The sequence below is a fragment of the Loxodonta africana genome, chromosome 21 (assembly GCF_030014295.1).
Source record: "Loxodonta africana isolate mLoxAfr1 chromosome 21, mLoxAfr1.hap2, whole genome shotgun sequence".
Taxonomy (NCBI): domain Eukaryota; kingdom Metazoa; phylum Chordata; class Mammalia; order Proboscidea; family Elephantidae; genus Loxodonta; species Loxodonta africana.
Window position 1 is genome coordinate 59,293,874 of NC_087362.1, and position 25,811 is coordinate 59,319,684.

Sequence of the window (25,811 nt, forward strand, 5' to 3'; positions counted from 1 at the left end):
CGAGGCCTGGCGCACAGACTTAATGGGATAAAGGCTTGGTGGGAATCCAGGTGAAGGAAACGGAAATCAACGTGCCCACAGCACCCTCTACAGGGGCTAGAGGAGAGAGGCACTTCCTATCATGACCACCAGAGGGGGCCAGTTCCAAGACCCTGGGCAGCAGGAACAAAATAGGGGAACATCTGTCTCTGCAGGAGACAAGAACTCCCCATGGCTGGCTGGGTGGTCCAGCACCTCCCACCCCAGGGTAGAGTGGGCGCCTCTGCCCCCCTCAGGCCTCCATTAGCTGAGCACCTACTATCTGCCAGCCTCTGTGCTGACCTCTCCCAATCCCCGCACTTGCATTAATCCTCACTCTAGTACTGTGAAGTGGACACTCCTGTTGGCCCATTTCACAGACAGGTAACCGGAGGCCCAAGGAGTTAAATGACTAGCCTAAGATTGCTCCAGAGTCCAGGGCTTTCCCCCCCTGGACAGGACCATAGCACCTGTCTGGGAACCTTTGTGCCTGGCACTTGTAAAGATACACCAGATGGCTTGGCCCTCCGCATTGCCAACTGCTGCCCAACCCCGTGACAGAGCTGGGTGTAGAAATGAACAGGCACCCTCATCCTGTGGGGAGCTGCATCTGATGGTGGTGACAGATGCAACCATCTCCCACAAGCCAGATGAAGAGAGGCCTGGCGCCCTGGAGGCATGCAAGGAATCTGTGTTAGGGAGAAACCAAGGTGGGCTTCCAGGAAGAGATGACTTTCAAATTGCACGTTTGAGGGCAGTATCACAGGGAGAAGTGTCCCAGGGAGGTGCTCACTTTCACCTTCCTGAACCAATCTGGCCTCTCCAAGCCAGAGCCGGTTCCCAATGTCCCACCATGTAGAGTAGAGCACCAATTTCTCAGACTCATCAGCCCAGTCATATGTTGAGTGGGCTCCTCGTTTTTCCCTGGTGGCATCACATCCTGAAGAGGAAGGACGTGAAAGCATTTTCAGGAACAGCCACTGTTTCCGAAAATATGATTGTAAGGTTTCACTCTGCGTCCTTTCTAAGCATTTTGGTTCCTTCTGAAACTGTCTCCCACCATCTCTGGTTACCAGAAGGAAACCCAACATCCCAGACCTCCTCTTTACTTCTCCTTTCTGCCAGTTTCTGTTTCTGTTTAATACCAAGCCCCTATCCAAGTGTCACCACCTCCAGGCAGCCCTCAGGCTGTGACCACTGCACTGCACTGTGAACTCATAGCTCACACATCACCTTAAGCACCAGTCTCAATTTCCTGTTTTCTGGTGTCTGGATCCAAGGCCCAGAGAGGGCTAGTGACTTCCTGAGGTCACGCAGCAAGCAGAGTGGAGCTGACCAGAACCCATGCATCTCTCCGGCCCACTAGCCTTCAGAGTGGACCACTACTGCTGGAGGACAAAGCCCCAGGGTGGGGCAGAATCATCTGCCTTGCATCAGCCCCCTGGATTGTGCTTGAGGGCATCGGGGGTAGAGCCAGGGAGTGAGCTCCCCATCAGTGGAGGAACACGAGTGAGGCCGAACCACCATGGGGTGTCGTGGAAGAGATCCAAACACAGATAAGAGGGAAGGTTGCAAGACCCTGACGGTTTCTGGGTTATGCCCTGTCCACCCCACCTCTTTCAACAGCTGCTCCAAAGTAGATAATTCTGTCCCTATCAACATTCTCAGGGGTCTAGAAGGGACAGTCTCGCTTCCTTTAACCCACCCTTAGTCAGTGGAGTGGACTCTGAAGCCAGACGGCCTGGGTTCAAATCCTGGCTCCCCTACTCTCTAGTTGTGTGTCCTTGCACTAGTTGTTCACTCTCTCTGGGCCTCACTTCCCTCACCTGTAAATAAGAATAAAAACAGAGCCTACCTCGAGGGTAGTTGTGAAAATTAAATGAATTGATCCCCGGTAGAACAGGGCCATACACATGGTAAGCGCCATAGGTGTTAAATAAACCCCTCTGTATACTTCCTGTCCAGCTCCTTCATGCCTGCCCCGGACTCACCCCCCACCCCTGGCCTGTCATAGCTCCCAGTCCCCCCACGCCACCCCCCTACCCCGCACAGTCTCCACACCAGCTCCAGAGCACCTTCAGGGGAAATTCTTCAAGCATGAAACTTCCCTTCCGGGAGGGCAAAGAGAAGGCTGAAACCCCACCCAGAAAACTTCCCTCATTGCAGCCCTGGCCAGGCTGTTCCAGAACCTGCTGAGGGGTAAGAGGGCTAGATTGGGGACAAGAAGAAGATTCCAACCCAGATGGGGAAGGGAGAGGGCATCATCCTGAATGTCCACTTGGCGCTGTCCTACCCCCACTCCACCGCTCCACCACACCACAGAGACCCTTCCTGGGGCCCATCTCACCACACCTTCTCCTTCACAGTCAGAATCCATGACAAGGCACGGGATCGGAGGCACAGCTGTGGGGAGGCTTGTTCTGCAGGTTGAATCCCAGCACCAGGAGCCAGGAGCCCATACATGAGCCTGCACACAGGCCTAGACCCCCAGGCCTCTGGAAAGGTAGATGCAGAGCTGGACAGACTGGCCTCAAGCCATCAAGTCCTATCAGAACCAACTGCGGCCAGAGAGGCCCCCAGAGCCAGGGGAGTCACTGAGAAGGGGTGTTCTATCAACAACACAGTAACAGCAGTAGACACATCTGTGTTATCACATTAAATCCTCAGAGGCATCCTGGGTGGCTGGTTCTATTGCTTTCCCATTTTACGGATCAAGAAACTGAGTCTAAGAAGAGCTATGGGTTCCAAGATCACACAGGGGTGGTATCAGGGTTCAAAATCAGACTTACTCTAGAGAACATGCTCGCACTCACCCAAGCCCACTGGCTTGGGGGGCCAGGTAGACCAAGGTCCTCAGGAGATAAAATGGGGGACAACCAGGGCCACACGCAGTATAGAGGATTCTAGTCTGGGAGAGAGGGGTTGTGACCAAGCCCCCAGGGGAGCACCCTCCCCACCTCCACTTCCTGAGCAGCCTTGACCTCAGGCCTTCCGTAAACACAGTCAGAGAACAGAACAGGACGGCCTAGCCAGATACAATGGGGGCCACCATCCCAGGGCTCCCAAGAGGCCAGGCAGAGCAGAGGGCGGCTGGGGCCTGCCTAAGCTGAGACCCTCATTTTTACCCCAGAGCTGACTGGGCCAGGAGAAGGGGCTCCAACTCAGGCCCAGTCCTGCCCCTCTGCATCGGGGGGGTGGGGGTGGGGCGGGGCGGGGGCAGGGGACCCACGGCTCACTTTCTCCCCTAGGGGACTGAGTCACTTCCTCTGCCATGCCTAGTGGAGCCACGATCACCGCCGGTCCAGATCAGGCTCCTGGAAAACCCATTTCCTCCGGAGGATGGAGGTGGAAGTTGAGTGGACAGGACTAGACGGCTCTGGGCTAACCCTTCCCGGCCAGGCGACACCTCCAGCCAGGAAGATGCCCTGAACCCGGCCCCCCTCCCTTTCTTCTCCTTCCCTTTCCACACACTGTGGCTCACTGGCCAATCCTAAACTGACGCGTCCCACTCCCAGACCTTTGCTCCCGTGGCCTTCCCTGTCTCTGTAACGGAGTTCCCGGGTGGAGCAAATGGTTAACGAGCTTGGCTGCTAACCGAAAGTCTGAAGGTTTGAGGCCACCAGGAGGTGCCTTGGAAGAAAGGCCTGGTGATCTACTTCCAAAAGCACAGCCATTGAGTTCTACTATGGAGCATAGTTCTACTCCGACACACGCGGGGTGGCCATGAGTTGGAGTAGACCTGACAGCAAGTGGTAATCCCTGTGACAACCCAGCTCATCTTTTGAGACCATATTTTGACATCCTTCCCATGAAATCTTACCTAATCCCCAGCTCCCATCAGAACTGGCTACCATTACTGGCCCACAGGCCATGCTCAACCTACATGGTCCCCATTGCCGCAAGGTGCTCACATCAGAAGTGCCCAAACCTGCCAGGGGGCAGAAGCACCTCAAAGAGTTTGCTAAAATGTAGGTTCACAGGGCCCACGCACTGAGGGTCTGACGCAGCAGGTCTGGGTAGGGCACAGGGGCCAGGCTTTAATAAGTATCCCATTGAGTGACACTTGCAGGCTTGGGAACCACTGGTTTACACACTTGGGATAAGCACCAGCAGCCCTGTTTTACAGAGAGAGGTGAGGAAGACCTGGTGAATGACGGGGCCAGGGTGTGCCATGCTCCTCTATGGTGCTCCCAGCGCTCAGCAGGATGTCGGGAACCCAGGAGGGGCTTCCTAAAGGATAGCTGGCTGGTAAAAGGGAGGGCCTGGGTTGGTGGGTGTGGAGAGACCCAGGGAGGGAGGGAGCCCCAGAGTCAATCTTCATATCTGAGTCAGGTGTTGCCCACCTAGGGGCTCCTCCTCAATGGTCCCTCAACGGGAGAGACAGAGGGAGAGAACTCAGCTCAGCTCTCCTCTGCCCCCCCTCCCCGTGCACCTCCGTACCCCGCTCCTCAACTGCTGTCCAGTGGGGGGTCCACATGGAGCTGCCGACTCCCCGACCTTCGGGGCCAAGCCCTGGGTAAAGGGCCTTGGGGAGGAAGGATTTGGCCCAGGAGAGGGGCAGGGAGAGGGCAGAGGAGGAATCCTCGAGAGTGTAAGCAAGCATGTGTGTGTATGTGTGTGAGGGGGATGCATGTGTGTGTATGTGTGTGTGAGGGGGATGCATGTGAGTGTATGTGTGTGAGGGGGATGCATCTGTGTGTATGTGTGTGAGGGGGATGCATGTGTGTGTATGTGTGTGTGAGGGGGATGCATCTGTGTGTATGTGTGTGAGGGGGATGCATCTGTGTGTATGTGTGTGAGGGGGATGCATCTGTGTGTATGTGTGTAAGGGGGATGCATCTGTGTGTATGTGTGTGTGAGGGGGTGCACGTGTGTATGTGTGTGAGGGGGATGCATGTGCATATATGTGTGCAAAGGGGATGCATGTGTGTGTACGTGTGTGGGGGTGCCTGTGCATGCATGTGGATGGGCGCATGTATGTATTTTGTGTGGGTACATGTGTGTGCACACATGTGTGCATGTGCATGCATGTGTGGGGGTGCATGTGTGTGCAATGTGTGGATGGGTGCATTGTGTATTTTGTGTGGGTACACATGTATGCATGTGTGGGGGTGCATGTGTGTGGATGGGTGTGTGTGTGGGTGGCTGTGCATGCATGTGGATGGGTGCATGTGTGTATTTTGTGTGGGTACGTGTGTGTGCACGCATGTGTGCATGTGTGGGGTGCATTGTGTGCATGTGTGTGTGTGTGCGCATGGGGGGTGCCTGTGCATGTGTGTGGATGGGTGCATGTGTGTGTTGTGTGGGTACATGTATGTGCAGGCATGTGTGTATATGTATGCATGTGTGGGTGGACCTGTGTGCATGTGTGTGGATGGGTGCATTGTGTATTTTGTGTGGGTACACGTGTATGCATGTGAGGGGGTGCATGTGTGTGCGTGTGGGTAGATGGGTGCATTGTGTCTTTTGTGTGGGTACAAGTATATTCATGTGTTGGGGTGCCTGCGAGGTGCATGGGTGTGTATATGTGTGTGTTCATGTGTGAATGGGTGGATGGGGAGGAGGAAGCAGGCAGAAGAAGGCTGGGGGCGGAGACAGGCTAGCTCTTTGGAGAAGCGAAACAAAGGAGGATGCTCAGAAGGACAGAGGACAGACTTCAAAGGCCAGCCATTGGGGGCAAGGGGCACATTAGAGAAAGCAGAAACTTCTGCAGGTGCTTCCTCCAAAGGGCTGAGGGTGGGGGCTGAGAGGACCCTCCTTCCAACGGTTCCAAACTTCTGTATGCAAGTAAGTCTTACTTAGAACTACCATGTAGCCAATGATCAAAGTGGAGGTGCCCCCCCCAGCCCCTGTCAGACCCAGGTGGGACTCAGGACCACACCCTACTCCCACTCCAGCACCTCAGCCCCTCAGCAGCACCCACAGCTCCACAGAGCACAGCTTGCTAATGCTGAGCTGCTTTCCCCTCCCTCTGTCCTCACCCCACTGACGGCTGCTGAGGGCCATGCTCGGTGACCACACAGAGCTCCCTAGGAAGGGCATTCTGGGAGCTGAGGGAAGCAGAGTGATGTCAGGTGTCAGGAATTGCCTACGTAAAGTAGGAAAAACTTCAGCTAGGTGCCTGCCCCCAGAAGCTGGCTGATGCCAAGGCCTTGCCCACTCATGCCCAGGGTGAGGCTCACAGTCTTGCACTGGACCCACTGGAGGGCTGCCTGGCCTGTGCAGACCTTTCCCTGCCGCTTCTGCTCCAGCCGAGACCTGGGGTCAAGAGTCCCTCTGCATACTCAGATGAGCCCTGGCCCATGGGGAGGCTGAGGAAGGGGAGGAGTGGGGAAGGGCCCACCCACCTGAAGGGACTGAGTCCTCCTAGCCACAGCCTCCTGCATCTGGAACGGGGCATCTGCTCAAGAAGCCCCAGGGAGACCAGCATGGTCACCCAGCCAGAAATGAGCCTGGGCTGACACGTTCCCACCTCCATGGCTTTGCGTACACTGTTTCTCCTCCCTGCATGCCAGCCTCATGACACGTCTGCAAGGACCCCAATGCCCGGGGCCTCAGGCCTCCACAGCCCCACCACCACCTGGCCCCACAGTGCAGGACACCAGCTGGTGGGTGGGAAACACAGGAGTCTCTCTGGCCCAGTGGAAAGGAGCCTGGAATCCACGCAAAAGAAGGGAGGAGTCCAGTTCCCCCGTCACAAGCGCTCAGTGGGTGTCAGGCATCATGCAAAGCACTTTCCACAAGTTAATCATATAATCCTCACAATAACTCTGTGAAATGAATTCTATTAATCATGGAATCATGTCATCCTCATAACAACCCTATGAAACAAATACTACTAGCATCCCCACTTTAAAGATAAGGAAACTGAAGTCCAAAGTGGCCAAGCCAGGACTCAAACCCATGTCCACCTAACCCCAGTGCCCATGCTTTCAGTTATTGTGGTTCACTGAGTCCCTTCCCGTCTCCGTAACTCAGTCTCCCCATCTTTACCATGAGGGAACTTGCCAAAGCACATTCTAAGGAGCGCTAGTCCCCAGGTTTGAGAAGTGCTGCAGGCCGTATTTGCTATTGTACATTATTAGTACATCAAAGGCTCTGATAAGTCCTGCAGGCAAGAAACCCACAGAGCTTGGTTCGACAGTTCCCCCAGCCCAATGTGATGGTGAAGTCCTTCTTAGACAGATACCTGTTATCAACATGAAGAATACCCTCCAGAAACCTTAAAAAATGACCCCACAAATAAACCTGCCAGCCCTCTTCTCTGGCTCCCTCCCCTCTGGGCTGTCCCAGAGGCCATTAACTAGCATGAAATGGGCCACAGGAGCCTTTTAGGCTGCGGTGTTCCCCAGGGCAACTCATCACCAACTCATAACCGTCACTGACACTTTCAGGTGAGAGGGCCCTGGAGAGCCTGGGGTATACTCAGCCCGTCCCACCTCCCTTCTGCCCACAGCACCAGCTCATGGGGAAAGGGAAGCTGCCAGCCTCATCCCCTAGGTCAGTCATTCCATTAAAGTCAACCATGACCAGCTGGGCCCTCGGCCTTGCCCCAAGCCGCTGAGACACTCAGAATGTTAGAAGGGAGACAGACAGAGGGGGGGGGGGGGGCGGGGTAAGGATGCAAGAGGTTGTGGGAGCTGAGAATCAAAGGCTCTTAGGATTTTGGGATTGATTGAAGAGACATAGAACCTAAGGGAGGAGAAGGGATTAGGAGCATGCAGATCGTGGGCCCCAGATCTGGCTGCCCCAGAATCAGCCCTGTCTGGGGCAGGATTAGGGCACTAAGGTTTTTCACAAGCTGTCCAGGGACCCTGATGCCAGCCAATGCTCCAGGCCCTGGTGGTCTGCAGCCAGGCAGAGGCCATGGCTGAGTCCCCACTCAGCCTCGTCCCCCGAGGAGTAGGGCACTAAGTAGGACGCACACCAGTCAGCACATGTCCCGGGGAGCGAAGGCTTCCACAGCAGGGTTGGCGGGTAACCAAGAGTCAGGGTCACAAGGTCCAGGACCAGCTCTGTGACCAACTAATTAGTCCTGGGACCTTTGGGCTAGCCTGTCCCCTCTCGAGGCCTCAGTCTCCTCCTCTTTTGAGTGGGTGACTAGGATCCCTGCACCCTGCCTACATTTTCTGTAGCCCAGGGCCCTCCAGGGTCCCATACAAACTGAGCAAGACTCAGAAGGCCCTCAGGTGAAGGCAGGACTTACCTCTGGGCTGGCAGCAAGGGGCAAAGAGGATGGCGGGTCATCTCCTCCACCCTGGCCAGGCTCTTTCCTCTTAAGCCACAGCCTGCTACCTCAGCCGTCTGGCTGCAGTTCCCCTTCCTTTGTCTGTGTTCCCATGGTGCCCAAGGCCAGGCCCCAAGGTCAGTGGTTACCTCCCTGCTTGTTTTCTGGGGGCTGCAGCTCAGCTACCCTGGGTCTGGCAACACGCCCATCTTTGGAATGTGAGACCCATGGCATTGTCAAGGTCAGCCAATAGCCCTCCTCCAAGTCCCAGGTCCCTGGCTGAGGGGTGGACAGGACACACAGCTGGGCACCCTCCGCAACTAAGGCTGGGGTCTGTGCAGGGCTGGGGGTCCTGGAGGCACCCTGACCCAAGTCCCTAGACACTGTGCCCAGGTGTCCTTCAGGGAAGGGAGTGAGGGCACGGAGCAAGATTTTAGCCCACTGAGCCCCCAGCACAGAATCTCTCAGCATCAGGGTCCCCCGCTCTCGCACACCTCATGTGCAGAGTGCTCACCACCTCCAGGAATCACCAATGAGACAATCAAGCGCTTTGAAAACTCAACATGTTGTTCTACACTTTTTGCACACATTTCATCCTCCCAAGAACCTGGAGACATATCATTGCACCCAACTGACAAATAAGGAAACCGAGGCCTGGGAGGTCACACAGCTAGCACTGGTGGAGACGAGCATGAACTGAGCAGCCAGGCTCCAGTCTCGAAGCCCACCTCCCCTTGGCCTGACCTGCTAGAAAGTGCTGTTCTCTAAAATTCACAGGAAACATGCCTCTGAAAAGTGTTTCCCTGGGTTTAGCTAACCGCCATCTCCCTGAGGGCCCCAGTCACGGGAGCTATCACAACTTGCCAAATCACCCCTCATCCTCAGCACCCCCTCCTTCTTCTCACCCCAGCACTAAGGCCTCTTCCTCAGGCCCTGGGCCCACTCCTCCCAGCACTTCTCAGGCTGTGAGGGTGTGGCCCGAGAACCAAGAAAAATCTTCAGTGGGGGTCTGACTGAGGCGTGGGGCCCTCACCAACTTGTTGGTAGTTCTTGAAGCTGTTGGTGTAATTGGCCAACTCCCCTAGAGAGACCCTCAAGACTTACATGGCTCCCTAGTGTCCCTGTGTCAAGTCCTGCCCTACCCTACCCTGCAGTTGTGCTATCGTTGTGGGGGGAAATGGGATGGAGAGGGAGACAGGAGGGCAGGGAGACAAGAAGGCAGGGGAAGGAGAGGAGGGGAGAGCAAGAGGCATGGAGAGGGGGAGAGAAGCTGGGACGGGAAGGGGGAGAGGAGGGGAGGGGAGAGAACCTGGGAGGGGAGGGGAGGGGAGAACAAGGGCTTGGAAGGGACAGTAAGGGGGAGGAAGGGAAGGTAGGGAGGGGAGGAGGGGAGAACAAGGGGGATGGGGGGGAGGGGAGACAGAAGGAAAAAGGAATGGGGAGAGGAAGGGAGGAGGAGATGGAAAAGGGGAGGAGGGAAGGAAACAAGGAGAGAGGTAGGTAAAGAGGGGAGGGGGAGGACAAGAAGGGAGGGCGCCAGGGGAGAGGGGCCAGGACAGAGAGGGTGGGGATGGAGGGGAGCAGGGGCAGAGGGGAAGAATCCTACCTGGACTCCTCCTTCGTGGCATAGGTGGACTGCAAACACATACAGGGTGTGAATGTGAATGAATGAGCCAGGGGCTTTCCTTGGTTGCACGCTGCAGCTCCGCTGGGGTGCTGGATCAGTTTCCTTCCAGTTCCAGAGGCCAGAGGAGACTCAAAAGCTGGGCGGCCCCAGCTACCACCCCCTCACAGGAGCTCCAGACAATGGGGGCAGCCTGGGAAGATGGGCTGACAAGCCCCAGCAGCCAGTCGGGGAGAAGGGGCGCAGGTGACAGCAGCCCCTGGCAACCGTTCCCCTGGCAACCGTTGGCAGCTGCAGGGACTACGTCACTGCCCGCCCCGACCCAGTGCAGTGCACGACGTCCAGCTTGTCCAGCACCCAAATCCCCCAACTCAGAGGCTGCCTTTGCCAGGCAGAAGGCTAGCATAAGGCAGGGTAGGGTTTAGGACCACAGGCTATGAGCCGCGTTGGAGAACACAACACCTGCCTGTCTGTTAGGGACCTCAAAGTGCCAGTGCTTCAAATTTCTCAAGAGAAGCAGAAATCCAGATTTTTACTTGAAATCTGCCAGTCTGACATCGACTTAAACTCAAGTCTTTTTAGAACCCCATGGGGGCCACTCTTGTAGCCAAATAGCACCTGTTGGCAGCTGGATTTGGCCCCTGGAGGCTGCCGGCCTGTGACCTTGACCTCAACCCAGGCCGGACAACACTCCAAGCCCCTACCGTTGGCTGCTACGAGCTCAGAATGTGTGCCACACTTCCCTGCAAAATTCTTAGGACCCCCCTCTTCCAGAAAATCTTCCCAGATTGCCACAGTGCACCAGGGATCCACCAGAGGTTCTCTCTGGCCTTCTTCCAGGGGTACCTGGGAGCCAAGCGTGGGCCAGGCTCCTTTCTGTGCCCAGAGAGGCAAAGCTTCTAGATGCTCTACTATGTGCCAGGCACTCCACGGTGCTTTAAAGATCCATTTTCACTGCTCTCTGCAGTCAGTCTTATTGAGCCTATCTTATAGCTAGGCAAACAGAGGTTCAGGGAGGTGGTGTGACCTGCCCAAGGCCACACACCTGGTAGGGGAGGGATATGGAATTCCAACCCAGATCTTCCCGGAGACACAAAGACCTCAGGACCAAATGCCTACCCCCTCACCTCCCTCCATCCGATACACATCCAAACTTTATTTGATCACCTCCAGTGACAAGGAGGAAACCCTCTAGCGTAGTGGCTAAGAGCTGCGGCTGCCAACCAAAACAAGTTTGGCAGTTTGAATCCACCAGGTGCTCCTTGGAAACTGTTTGGGGCAGTTCTACTCTGTCCTATAGGGTTACTGAGCCAGGATCTACTCAGTGGCAGTGGGTTTGGTTTTTGTTTGTTTGTTTTTTTGGTTTAGTGACAAGGAGCTCGCTTCCTCCCAAAAGGTCACATTCCTTTGAGCTCTGAAAGGTCTTCATAGCTATTGAGTCAAAGTGAAAATAACATCAAAGCTGTGGAGTGCAGAGGCGTATCTATGCAAAACAGCACCTAGGGCAAGTACTGAAATTGTGCCCCTGCAGGGGCATAGAGAGGGTAATGAGGGCCCAGGGACAATCTCTAAGTTGTGTCCCACCTCCAATTTTAAGATGAACAGAGGTTGATAAGGCAACTGTCAGCAGAAACACCTTCCCCCGTCTTGTCCGCTGCCTCAGTCAGGCGCTTTTCATATTTGTGGCACCTCGGAATGTCATTCCATGCCTCTTCTAGCACCCCCCTGAGATTGCGCCCCAGAGGCAAGTGCCCCTCTCTGTTGCCTCTCACTATGCCTCTGTGTCTACCAGGCTTGCGGGAGGAGAAACTGCACCCATGGCACCCTCCCCCTTCAAGTGGCACCCAGGTCACATGCCATACCTGTCACACCTTAGATACGCCTCTGGTGGGGTGGCCTCCATGTGCCAGACAGAGCATGGAAGAGAACCATGAGGTGGGCACCCCCCAAGGCCGTCAGCTCCAGACCATCAGCAGAGGGGGAAATGGTGGGGGGGTGCTCACAAGGCCAAGGGACCCGTGGTCTCAGCCCAGCAGCTTTGAGCATTTTCCCAGACCAAGTGGGGGTGCTTGGGGACAGTTTCTGGCAGAGGCCATAGGAAAGGCAGTGGGGACTTGGGGTCGTGGGGATGGAGTGCCCCTGCAGCACCCCTCCATCCGCCAGCCCCCCACCCCCCACTCCCCACCGCCAGCTGATGGGCCAGGGCCAGGAGGTGGCTTCAGTCAGCAGGCTGTTATTGTCTCTCTGCTGGCCCAGAGCTGAGTCCTATTCAGGCACTATTTTGGGCCCCCGGAGGAAGAGGAAAAGAAAGCAAAGAAAGGAGTTGCTGTTCTCTGGTAGAACCTTTGTCCGGAAAGTATTCAGGCTGGCTGGGTCTGAGAAGGCAGCCACTGTTGGATCAGAGGACCCTGCATATAAAAGAAGCTGGCAGGGGGCGGGCTGGGGAGAGGCCACAGATGGGCACTCCTCACATTTTACATGCACTTAGCGCTCCTCACTTGATGCAGGGATGCCCGGAAAAACAGAGGCACAGTACCCTGGGTCCCATCCATGGTCACCAAGCATCCACTCACTTGTAATAATAAAAATACCTGTAATAGCTCATTGCTGCCCAGAGCCAAGTCTCCGACAAAGAGATTTACAGCCTACCTTCTCACTTAACACCCACAACAGTCTTGATCAGAGTCGTGGTTGTTAACTGCCATGGAATGGGCCCCTGACTCATAGCAAATCCACGCACAACTGAACAAAACACTGCCCAGTCCTGTACCATCCCCATGATCAGTTGCAGATCAAACTGTCGTGGTCCACAGGATTTTCACTTGCTGATTTTGGAAGTAGATCGCCAGGCCTTCCTTCCTAGTGTGGCTTAGTTTGCAAGCTCCACTGAAACATCAACATCATAGCAACATGCAAGCCTCCACTGACAGTCGGGTAGTGTATGCGCTCTTGAGGTGATTTCGCTGGGAATTGAACCCAGGTCTCTACAGGGAAGGCAAGAACTCTACCACTGAATCGCCAGTGCCTCCAGAAGGGGGATAGGGGACAAAAATTGTAAGGTATATTTTATAAGCCAGGTAACTGAGGCTCAGGAACCAAAAACCCAGTGCCGTCGAGTTGATTCTGACTCGTAGCAACCCTATAGGACAGAGTAGAACTGCCCAGTAGAGTTTTCCAGGAGCGCCTGGTGGATTTGAACCGCAGACCTCTTGGTTAGCAGCTGTAGCACTTAACTGCTATGCCATCAGGGAGGCTCAGAGAGCAGCATAATAACAAGCTAGTGGCCCCACTCTACTCTTCCTGCCTTATCTCATCCCCATCCTCTCCCTGCACCAAGTGTAGTCACTCTGGCCTCCTTACTGTCCTCAGACACATCTCAGGGCCTCTGCTCAACATGGCACATTCTTTCCAGGACCCCTCCCCTGGCTAGCTCCGTCTCACAAATGTCCCATCCCCTATGAAGCCTTCTCTGACCATCCAACCAGAGTTACGTCCCTATCCTCACTCCCTCCCACACCTTGTCTTATTATCTTTCCAGCGCTCAAGGCTGTTTGAAATTACCCTGCTATTTGCATACCTAGTATCCATTTCTCAATGTTCGCTCTGTCTTGTCTGTCTTGTTCACCACTTGTATGTCTAGTACCCAGCACAGTACTTGGTACATACCAAATGCTCAAGAAATGCGTAATCGAATAAATGAATGGATGAGACAGAGCCGGGGCTCTAGCCCAGGTCAGGCAGGCTCCAAGTCTCTTCCCCATAGGAGCCAATTCCTGATGCTGTGCTTCCAACACAAAGGTGCCACTCAGAGTCTGGGGCCCCAGTACTGAGCCATCCCCGCTCCCCAGCCTCTGACTCTCTAGGGTCAGGGGCACACACGCCTCTGCTAGATGCTTGTCCAGGGAGGCGCCCCCAAGACTGTGCACAGCCTGAGAGTAGGGGTGGGACCTGAAACTCCAGCCTAGCTCCCCCTCCTGGAGAAGTCACAATACATAGCCTCCTGGTAAAGGCTCTGAGAAGTCCTGCGGTACAAAAGTCTGGCAACCCAAGCCTTTCCTAAACCCGTACAGCCACCGACACATTCCTACAGTCATTCAAGTAGATGACGGCTGAGATGCCATCTTAAACCTGTGAGCACCAAATCTTGGATTTTCTCTGTCCCTAAAGGCAAAGTTAGCGGACCCACACCCCTTAAAGGCCCACTCCTATGACCCAGGGCTAAGAGGAGACCGAGGGAGGGGGTTTGTCAATGAGGGTGGGTCATGTTCTCACTGCTGCAACCACTGAGCTTCCTCCTGGGCTCCATGTGGGCTCCCCAAGGTGTAGCAGAGAGAGGAAATGGCCGACGTCTGTGGCTAGGGGGGACTTGGGGTCTAGGAACCTGGAAAGAGGGTATACCCAAGGACTAGCCTACAAAGCCCCACAAGGCAGTTGGGGCAGGGAAGGGAACTACATGGAGCACAAACAGCAGGATATGCACTTGACCTCTCATCACTCACACAGCCACCCCATGATGAGGTATAATTACTCCCATTTTACAGCTGAGGAAACTGAGGCTCAGAGAGGAGGAGCTGCTTGCCCAGGGTCACTCAGCTGGTAAAACTGGATTGAAATCCAGCTCTGTCCACCCCTTAGCCAGTGCTGCCACCACTGTCCTGCACGGCAGCCCCGCCCTTGCCCTGGAGTCTCCCTGACATGGAAGTAAGAGCCGGACACTGCACAGAAGCAGAGTCCAAGGCCTAATGGCCCAGGAACAGAGGCCAGACCACCTTTGACCCTACGCTTACTGCCTCACTGCTCGCTGTGGTCTTTAGATGCTCCCTGTGGTCATTCTTTCCGGACGGCAGTTACTATGGCTCCTGCCTCTGGCTCCCGAAGCCCAAGTGTGGGAGCAGAGTTGGGAGTCCTACGTGTACTGTCATCTACCGCAGTATCTCCATGGAGAGGGACTGGCTGTCCTCCTTCATGGCTGGTGCTGAGTGCTGCACCCAGGTCAGCTCCTCCTCTCCCCAGGTCAGACACCAGGCCCCCAGGCAGCCCGGGCTCCCAGCTGAGGAGCTGGAGAACAGACCCTTCCCCCCACAGAGGGTGCAGTAGGTGTGGCAGTGGACATAGGATAAGTACATACAGCTCTGAGGAACCCACGCACCAGGATTGCTTCAGGGCCCTGCCCACTGCCCACGGCTCCAGCAAGGTGATGTCACCTGCGGGTATGTGGGAGGGGAAAGCATCATGGGATCAGAAACAACCTGGCCCAGGCTCCGGCCTCTTGGATAAGGGACAGCAAGTGCAGCGCCGCTCCCTGAGGATTTGGGAGGTGGATGTTCCACCCCTTCCCAACCCCTCCGGCAGCCCCCCTCCACCTCCCCTCAGTTCTCTCCGCTGAGTCCCTCGCACCCTCTGGGGCACCCATCCAGCTCACGGAGATATTTACACGCCAACAAGAGCTTCTGTAGATGCAACTGGATGGCGCTAATGGTAGAATCTCAGGCATGGTGGCAGGCAAGGCTATGGAGAGGGTTTCTAGATGGAAGTGCCATGACCACAAGCATTGCCTGATGTCCCAAGAATGACCCATGAGCTGCTAAGAGATTTAACAGCTAGGGAGAAAGTGGGAAATGGGTGCCCCTCTCCACCAGCATCAGAAAATCTCAGGGTAAGAAGGAGCCAGAAAGAACCCACATGATGCCCAAGTTCCCTCTACAGCTGCCCTGACAAACTTAGATGCCTGCAAGGTTGGGAAACTCACTCCCTCCAGTGGGAACAGCCCTTCTGTGGTGCCTTGGGAAAAAGTCCATTCCAGGAGGCAGGAGACCCACATTCAAGTCCTCACTACCACTGACTGGCCGGGGAACTTTGACCTGCTTCCTCATCTTTGAATGTGAGTTAAAGATTCAAATCTCAGAAGGCAAGCAGCAGCCAAGAGTGAACAAGAGTCTCTATCGGCAGTGGAGCTCTGCACATAAGAAAGGCTATCTGGGTCATGAGTATCCCCCAGACCGCCTGACACATGCTCAGACAATGACACAGCCAAGGGGCCGTGGGCAGAAGGCACTGGGCTGAGAGTGACTCAGCCACCCCGGCCAGCTCCTGGGGTTCACCCCTTGCATTTGTTGCCATTGAGGCAGATGGGTCTGGCCAGTCATTCCCCTGCCACATGGCCAGAGGCCCAGGTGTCAACCACAGAATCACAGCCTGAAGGCCACACTCAGCTGGGGACCTAGGAGGGGTCAGCCCTCTAGCTGTACCCCCAGGAGCCCAAGGAACTCATCTCCAGCAGAGAAGGGACCATAGAGACCTGCTCAGCTCAAACCCAGGTCTCCCCACCAGGCCCAGGACAGTGGCCAAGCAGGTCAGGCCTCAGATCTCAAGGAGCAAAAGGAAGTCCCAGGCTGCCTAGATTAAACCTTCAGCTGGGTTGATGGAGGACCTCTGGAAGCCACACATTGTGCTAAGTACATACTTTGCGACCCTTATTGCCCTAAATTCCAGCAGCAGCTCTGCAAGGGGTAGTATTGTTAACTCCATCTTACAGGCAAGGAAACTGAGGTCCAGAGAGGTTGCAACCTTTGTCAGCAAATACAAGCCTCCAAAACCAGTTTGCTTTCCCCTGCCCCTCTCCATGGAGTCCCTGGGTAGTGCAAATGAGCTAAACTGCTAACCCAAAGGCTGCAAGGCCAGAGGTGCCTTGGAAGAAAGGCCTGGCAATCTACTTCCAAAAATCAGCCATTGAAAACCCTTCAGAACAGTTCTACTCTAACACACACAAGGTCACCATGAGTCAAAATCGACTGGACAGCAACTGGTGCCCCCTTCATGGGCCTGAAGAACGCAGGCCAGGGCTTCTGGGAGGAAAACAGAGGCCTGAGGACGCGAAGCGTTAGGGAGTAGATTCTGAACTGGAAAGGGTGTGAGAGGTGGCAGATGTGGTTTTAATATTTCATTATTGCTTGCTCTGGAGTTAGCTTAAGTGGCCCTGAGCCTGGGGAGCCAGGCCAGATACATAGAGCTGCAGAATTGCAGGCCTTTCAGAGGACAGGAGCTTGGACTGGCTCCTGGACAACCAAGTCCCCACCCCCAGGCCATCTCCCACTTATACAGAGAGTCCTGTCCACTGGTGCCTGGAAGATCTGCCAGCTCCGCTGGGGCTAAGCTTTTTTCTCTGCCCAATGCTTCAGGTCTTCCTGGAACTGCCAAATGTACCACAAACCACGTGAGCCTGAGTAGACACCAACCTTAGATCCCGACGCCCACCACACTGGCCCGCCTGCCAAAGCGCAGTCAGGCTGAGAGAGAGCTGGGGATGGGTTCCACCAGGGCCCAGGTGGCCCCACTTCTCCCAGGGGGCAGGAAGAAGGGCTTCCAAGTTATTTCAAGAGGCACTGTGCCTTTATGGGCCTCAGTGTGCCCATCTGGCCAATGGGAGAGAGAATAATAAAAGCTAACATTTACATTTACATGGAGTCTCTGGGTGGTGCAGATGGTTAATGTGCTCAATGTTAACTGAAATCTGGAGGTTCAAGTCCACCCAGAGGCACCTCAGAAGAAAGGCCTGGCAACTTACTTTTGAAAAAACTATGGCATATAGTTCTAGTCTGAGGCACACTGGGTCGTCATGCATCAGAGTCAAAGCAACTGCACTGTTGGCTTTTTGGGAGCTTTTTTGTTTGTTTTGTTTTTTAACATATACATGGGTCAGACACTATGCTAAATGCATTACTATGTTAACTCCCCTAAATCTCGCACTAGTCCCTGAAGTAGGTATCATTTCCAGAACCAAAACCAAACCCGCTACCATTAAGTTGATTCCAACTCATAGTGACCCTATAGGACAGAGCCAAACTGACCCATAGGATTTCCAAAGCTGTAAATCTTTAAGGAAGCAGACTACCACATCCTTCTCCTGAGGAGCGGCTGGTGGGTTCGATTTACAGACTTTTCTGCTAGCAGCCAAATGCTTAACCACTGTACCACCAGAGTTCCTAAAGGTACTATTATCACCCACTTTTTACAGATGAGGAAACTGAGGCACACACCCAAGGTCACACAACCAGAAAGGAACAAAGGATTCTCCCCATGCAAGCCAGCCTTGCTTTTTCAGTGGGTCCTGTTGCCTGAGAGGAACACGGGCTTGGCACTGGTAGTAGCGGGGCTTAAGACAATGCCGTATACCCTCCAACGCCCAGCACGAAGTCTGGCCTGGCCGAGGAGCCCCTCGCCACTGAAAGAGGCAGAAGAGCACACGGACAAGAGCCCAGAATCTAGAGCCCCAAAGACTCAGGTTACTCCCTGAGTAAGCCCCCCCTGCCTCGGTGTCCTCATCTCTGAAGTGGGCAGAGCAGTAACACCTGCTTCACAGAAATAAACATGCATGCAAAGTGCAGAGCCCAGAGGTCAGAGAAAGTCTGGAATTGTTCTAGCCCAGGCCAAGCCACCAAAGAAGCAGGGAATTTGGGGCTTGAGGGGACTAGAAAGTGCCTCAGCCCACCTTGTGCTAGAGTAGGCTGGTGCCGAGAGATGGTCAGAAAACTTGCATTCCAAGCCTCTGCCCTAACCCTTGCCCCCCTTCCCAGCAGCCCAGGCCTGACCCCAGAATCTGTGGGACTCCCCAAGGGCTTCAAGGAACCCCAGATGGGGTGTGAAGACCAGAGACTGGAGTGGGTTACTATGCCAAGGTCTTAGCCAAGTGATGGCTCTGAGGCAGCAGGCTGGGGCAGCTGAGGCCCAGCCAGGGCCCCGCCTCCACCCTATCTGAGAGGCCCCTTTGTGCCAGCCCTGCCCCACCCCCATTTGCCATCTGCCTGGTCCCTGGGGTCCTGGTCACCCTTGGCTGTGGATTTGCTCACGTGATGCCCCATCTGCTGTGAGTCAGAAGGCGGGCCCACAGCGCGGCCCCAGAGGAGGGGATCCCTGCTAGGGCACTAGTCAGGGAGGAGGGGCAGTTCAGGGCTGGGGGCTGCGTTGCCACTTCTCTTCCACCCCCAGCCATCCCCGCCTCCCTGTGGCCTCTCAGGACCCAGCCGCCAACTCCTCACACCTGGGAGGCGGGAGCTCCCCTCCCTGCACCACTGAAACAGGCCCAGCACCATCGCCTGCCACCCACACGCGCTCTTGCTGATGAAGCTACCGGGGCCTGGCTCAGCTGAGGTGCAGACAGTGGGGGTCCCCTCCATGCCATCCCTGCCCTCTCCCACATCCAGCTTCTGTCATGCCGTGTCCCTGCTAGGAGGGCTATCCCATAACACACATAGACTCTGCCCCAGCTCTGCCGCCTCTTCCACCTGCCCCTCTTCCCCCACAGCCACACAGCTGCCCCTGACGCACAAGTCTGGAGGCCAACAACCCCTGGCCGAGGAAGCCAGACCAGCCCCACATCACAAACCTGCCCTCCCCATTCGGCTGGGGTTGCAGCCAGGCCACCCAGCCTACCCATGGCATCCACCTGGCCTGGCTGCTGGTCCTCCCACCACCAGAGGCATGGGGAGGGCAGAGGGGGACATCTGCCCCCAGGTGCAAGTCCAAGGGGGAGCCAAATGAGGCTCGAATGACATTCCAATGTGCCACAAATATGAAAGGCACCTGACTGAGGCCACCGGACAAGAGGAGGGAAGGCATTTCTGCTGATGCGTTGCCACGATCAACATCTATTCGCCTTGAAATCAGGTGGAGGGGGTGCAACTTACAGATTGTCCCTGGGTGCTGTTACCTTCACTGCGGCCCTGCCCGTCACCCCCCCCCCCGCCCACACACACAGAGCAATTAGGACCTGCCAGCCTGGTGCTCAATGCCCTAGGTGACCCGTCCTAGGTGACCCATGCCAGATATCTGTGCAGTCACACACCCCGTTGCCCCTGCCCCTTGTCACTTCCCAAACTGCGCAGTTTCCTCCACCAGGCATGCCTTCCCTGCTCCCCCTTGACTGTGAAGGTGCCTAAGCCCGCCTAGTGCCAGTGCAGGCTGGTGCTAGGCAGAGGTCAGAAAGCATGTTCCCAGCCCCCTTCCCACCCCCAGCACAGCCCCAACCTGATACACACATATTTTACCCCTGCCTCCCACTCCCAGCCCCCACTCATTCCCCACCCCCCACCCAGCCACCTACCACTCTCCAAGCCCAGCCTAACTGCCTTCCAAAGAGCCTCCCCATGTCCATCCAGGTCTCCAGGCCTCTATTAGCATGCTTATCTCACTCCTCAGCTTCACATCTTAACTGTCTTGTTTGTTTGTGTCCTGACAAGTCCGGGCGTCACAGCTAGGCTGATCCAGGGCACCAAAGCCAGCAACAATAGTGCAGGCTGCCTGGCATAGCCTCTCCTTCACAGCTATGCCTGGAGAGGTATCTTCAATGACCAGATCCTCGCAGAGCCAAGCCCCAGGACCACGGGTGGCAGGGCAGCTAGTATCACTCCCCACACACCCATTTTGCAGCTGGAGCAACTGAGTCCCGGAGAGAAAGTCAGGCAAGGAGGATTCATATCTTAGGCCCCTGGGATAAGGAAAAGGGGTTCAGGTCCAGCCCTAAGAGCTAGTCCCACCCTGGACGTTGGCAGGGAAGACCCCACCAGACTCCTAGCCTGAACACTGAGGAACCAACTCAGCAGTTGATGGCTCTCATCAACCAGGGATGCTCTTTCTCACTGAGTCCCTGACCCCAGGGAGCCAGCCTCTCCCCTTGGAGTGCCCCACAGGGAAGAGGCAGGGGGCCTGGCTCTGGGTCTGTGGCACCCTGGAGTTCCAAGGATGGTACTAGGTATGCAGTAGGTGCTCAATAAATGTTTAGATGAATAACTTGCTTGGCCCTCCAAAGGAACGACACACATACACAAAGGCTATTCTTACCTGCTCCCCCTACCCCAGGTCAGAGCTGCTCCAGGGGAGGGGGGAGAGAGCCCTGCCCCGACTTACTCCCTCCATGTCCCCTTCAGTAAAATGCGCACCAGTCCCCTCCCATGTGGACACACTCGTCACCACAAAAAGGAAGCTGGCTGGGGAGGGGGGAGTACAGGAACATCGGTTTCCCACCCCTCCTCCTGTGTGGAATAGGGCGGGCACTGCGGTGGCACCAGGGTGGGCAGGTCCTATCAGTTCCAAGCATATGGGAGTCTTGAGGTCTGGTGGTTAACCAGCAGGGGACTCAACAGCCCCCAGCCTCTGCTTCCCCACCTATCTACCCCTAGCTCCCAGGGCTCATTTTCACCCTGTGGGCTCTTGCCCTGACCCTGTTGCTGGATCATCTACACCCATGGGTGATGAAGAGGCAGATTGACCCTGGTTCACTTGGGAGCCCGGTCCAGCCCCCAGGGTAGCCACAGGGATGCCAGCCTCAGGAGCACCTTCTCCTCCCCAAGGCTGGACCCTGGCTCCATCTCCCTAGACCTCTCTCCATCTCTGGACTTGCTGTGTGGTCTCGAGCCAACCACCTGCCCTCTCAGTCCTCTCATCTCTCCAGTGGAGACAGGAGTGGACAGTTATCCCACAACCCAGAGGGCAGACCCAGCTTGCTGGACCCAGCGACTGTGCCACTCTGAGTCTCAGTTTCCCCAGCTAACGAATAACTAGTGGTTCTGAGAGGTTCGGCTCCTCTTGGGCCCCATCCCCTTTCCAGGCATCTCCTAGGACATGCACCTCCAACTCTAGGGACCACCCCCCACAGCAACAGCCATCTGGGCTTGATCCCATCAAGATGCCAGGACACCGCACCCAATTCCTCATTTAACTACCTCCACCCTCTGCTCACCAGCCACACACACACTCTATCCCTCCTCCTTCCTGCTGTCGAGCCCTTGGTCTGGTACCTGGTGCCAGGTGGAGGGTCCTGCGTGGGGCCAGGTGGCTGGACCACTTTTCGGGATCCCCCTCAAGGCTTAACCAGCCCTCCTGGTCCCGCTGCCATGGGAGCTGGTGAGCGTGGGAGCCTCCCAGCCCCTCTCCTGCTGCAGGACAGGGCGGGCAGCCAGTGTGAAGCTAGGGGGGAGGAGCCGGGGTGTGTTGGGGGGACGCCCCCTCCCGCCCCAGCTGGGTCCCTCCCTCCTCCTGGGGCTGGGACGATGATGCTATATGACTCACGAACGTCTCCAAGGGGGGCAGGGCTGAGAGCACGGAGGCAGTGACCCTGGGGGATGACCATGACTCAGCGCCCGGCACAGGGGGACCTCAACCTCACCCCCATCCAGGCAGACAGGTGCCAGGCTTCTGGACGCAGACCGGGGTAACGCTGCCACTTCGCCTTCCATCTGTCGCTTCCCCGGGGCTGTTCTACCCTGAACTTTCCTCAGAGAGGCCAGTGTTGCCACAGCAACAGACCTGCAGATGCTGCCCCCACCCCCAGGCCCAGTCGACAACTGCCCCTTCCTGAAGCAGAGTCCAGCCTCCTTGGCTGGACAGGAGCCGGCGCTGACCAGCAGAGCGGAAGACACGCCGGGCGGGGTTATGAAGCCTGGCATGAGGCCAGCCTGGCCACGCATGACGGCGGGCTGGCCTCGTGCCCACGCTCTGAGCCCCAGGTAGTCTGAACAGCAAAGGGGCCATCTGGACGTCCCCTAAACCATGCACCCGGCTTCAGCATTCTGATGCGCCAGGGGCTTCTGGAAATGATCTTCCTTAGTCCACCTGCTGGGCCAAAGAAGAAACTGAGGCCCAGGCAAGGAACCGTTCTTGCTTGATGGCTTCAAAAGCTCATAGAGAACTTAGGAAATGGGCCAACATCCCCATCCTCCTTCCAGCCACTCGCTTCTGTTGTCAGCTGCCTCCCACTGCTAAGATTCACTTAACCTTCTGGAAGCTTCAGAAAAAATTCATCCGCCCTGGGAGTGAGACTTCCAGTCTTTCCTCATCCTTACAGCATAGATAAATAATTCCCAAGTCACACATTGACCATTTACCACATTCCACGCTCTGTGCTCCCTCACACTGTCTCCATAGTGCCACGGGTGGTGGCAAGGAGTAAAACGCGCTGCTCAGACCAGCGCCTGGCACTTGGTGAGCCCTCAATAAACATTCACTGTAAGGATGATGATGAAGAAGGGAGAGGACAAGGAGGAGAAATGCGGCTTGGAGAAGAGAATTAGCCAGACCAAGGTCACATAGCTGGGGAGCCGCGGAGCTGGGACTGGAGCCCAGGTGGCCTGACTTCACAGTGGCACTCCTTACCACACATAAATCTGGCCTTCCCAAACCTCCGGCACAGGACCTGGACACGGCAGATGCTCCGGGAACTTTGGTTCCGTTCTGTCTCACAGGAATCTGCATTCTAATTGAAGGGCCTGGAAAGTCTCCTGATGCCACGTGCAGGGAGCATGAACGGAGGCATTTCTGACAGCCTGGGAGGCCAGGAGATGTCCCTGGGTGGTACAAACGGTTAAGCGCTCAACTACTAGCTGAAAGTTTGGTGCCATGCAAGAAAGGCCTGGCAATCTGCTCCATGAAGATTGTTGGTGTTGTTGTTGGGTGATGTCAAGTTTATTCTGACTTCATAGCGACCCCATATAACAGGGTAGAACTGCCCCTTATGGTTTTCTTGGCTGTAATCTTTACAGAAGAAGATCACCAGGTCTTTCTCCCACAAAGCGGCTGGGTAGGTTCGAACCACCAACCTTTCCATTAGCAGTCAAGCACTTAACTGTTGCAACAGCCAAGAAAACTCCATGGAGCGGTTCTACCGTATAACACATAGGGTTGCCATGGGTTGAAATTGACTTGACGGCAACGTGTTTGGGTTTTTTTATTTGTTTAGGAGGCCAGGAGTTGCTGAAGGTAAAATATACCCCTTGCCCATCTACCCTAAAGCTGGCTGCAAGGAGGAGGAAGGGCAGCAAAGCCATCCCAAGGGTACAGGGAGTCCCTGAGTCCAGAGGTTCCAGAAAGCAGAGCTGTGCTTTCCAAGCTAACGGCCTCGTTCCCCACGGGGTGCCATGTGCACTTGACTATTTCAGGTCTGCTGCTTCCTCCCTCAGTGGCACCTGGTTATTGCCAGGGGCAGGAGGGAGTGGAGGTGAGTTTTCCGGGAAAGGATGGGGAGCCTCTGACATGCTGTGTGCTCTGGGTGAGTTGTCATCCCTCTTAGCCTCAGTTTCCCCAATGCCTATCCTGGAGAGCCCTGCGTCCTGGTAGCTAGGGCAGCCTCAGCTGTCCCCAGAGGCCAGGCCAGCAGGGCTGCTGCCCCCCACCCCCCACCCACACACCACAGAGGGCACAGACCAGCAGGGCACAGATGAAGAGCTGGAGGCCCCACTCTCTCTACAGATGACGGAACCCAGCCAATCTGGAAACCCAAGGGAGGAACCCAGAAGCCTGGAGCCAGCTGCCACTGTGGCCACATAGAAAGGATCTGCTGGGCAGCCTGGCCAGGGCAGGAGTCAGCTTGCCAAGTCACTGCCAGGCTTCTCAGAGACCTACTATGTGCTGGGCAACAAGCCAGTCTTCGTGGGAGGCAAACCCCAGCTCTGAGTAGTCTGGCCTGGAAGACAAGCAACCAACGGAGGGCTCTGGGAATCAAAGGAGAGGGACCAAATAAGTTATCATTACTAAGGTGCCCTAGTGGCTTAGTGGTCAAGCACTCAGCTGCTGACCAAAAGCTTGGCAGTTCAAACCCACCAGCCACTCTGCAGGAGAAAGATGTGGCAATCTGCTTCTGTATCGCCTTGGAAACACTCTGGGGCAGTTCTACTCTGTCCTGTAGGGTCGCTATGAGTCAGAATGGACTCGACAGCAACAGGTTTTATTATTAGTACCGATAACAGTACTGATAATGGCTGCAATATCTGGAGGGTTTACTGTGTAAGATCATCTGCTTTATGTGGGTCATTCTCTTTTCATCCTCCTGACACTATGGGTTAGATACCACTAGCATTCCTGTCTTTTTTTAGTATTCCTGTCTTAGAGATGATCAGAGAGGCAAAGTAATTTATCCAAGGCCACACAGCTGGTACGTGGCTGGGCCTCAAGCTGTGTGGGCACTAACCAAACACCTACAAGTTGTCAGGCCCTTGCTGGGTACTTTATCATCATCACTTTACAGAAGGTTGGCCTAGGGCCCTGCCAGCAGGGACCTGGGGCAGCCTCAGCTGCACAGGGAGAGGGAGTGGCTTGCCAAGCCTTTGAGTGACAGAGCCAGAGCTTTAATCAAATGCGTGGAGCCCTTGCTGGGAGTTGAAGGAGGAGGAGGGGGCTTTGATAAACAGAGACAGGCAGGAAGGGCATTCCAGGTAGAGGGAACGGCATAAACAGAGTGGAGAGGTAGGAACATTGGGTGATGCTTGGTAGCAAGTGGGATCTAATTAGAGGAGTAAGGGGCAGATTCTGGAAGACTTTGGAAGCATGGAGTTTGAGGTTCGATCAAAAGCACTGGGGGCCAGGGAAGGTGTGTGGGTGGGGAGGGGTGTAGCGAGTGCTCCAAATGTGGTTCACAGACCTGAGGACTTGTTAGAAGCCCAGGGTCTCAGGTGGGCCCTAGACCTGCAGAAGCAGAATCTGCATTTTAACCATATCCCCAGGTGACCCGGTAGGCACTGAAGTGTGAGACATCCTGGTCTAGACTCCAGTGGGGGGAAGGATGGAGGGGTGGAGGCGAGGCTGGGGTCCAGCCCAGGGGGTGGGGAGGATGGAGGGAGAGGGAGGAGACTCTGATGCAAGAGGCCAGAAGCAGAGCTGGGACTCCCACCCTGACACCCGACGTGTGAAGACTGGGAAACGGGGAGAGGGAAGAAGATGCCATACGCTGCCGAGGCATGGGGGACACAGGATGGGGTGTGGGTCTGGGAGGCAGGGAAGAGGCTGCTCTTGGGCACAGTGGGTGCCCCCAGGACATGTGCCGGAGCCCTCCAACAGGCAGCTGGGAATGCTATATTGGGCTCAGGGGTGAGGGGCTGGGCCCAGAAAAGGCTGTGGGCACTAGCAGACTGGTAACAGGCCAGATGGGGCGTGGAACGCAGAAGGGCAGAGTGGCAG

At 55.7% G+C, this 25,811-nt stretch overlaps 1 protein-coding gene across 3 annotated transcripts in view; it reads right to left on the reverse strand.

The window, feature by feature from the left end:
• Positions 1–21,768, reverse strand: part of ADGRG1 (adhesion G protein-coupled receptor G1) — a 36,926-nt gene extending 15,158 nt beyond the window's left edge. For 2 of the 3 annotated variants that reach the window (XM_010596058.3, XM_010596059.3), the window contains exon 1: positions 21,662–21,768. The gene's annotated coding sequence lies outside the window, so the exon portion shown is untranslated. Of the gene's footprint in view, positions 1–2,807; positions 3,040–21,661 lie in introns of those variants that run through there. The other variant, XM_064273979.1, reaches the window with a different exon arrangement.
• Positions 21,769–25,811: the final 4,043 nt, after the last annotated feature.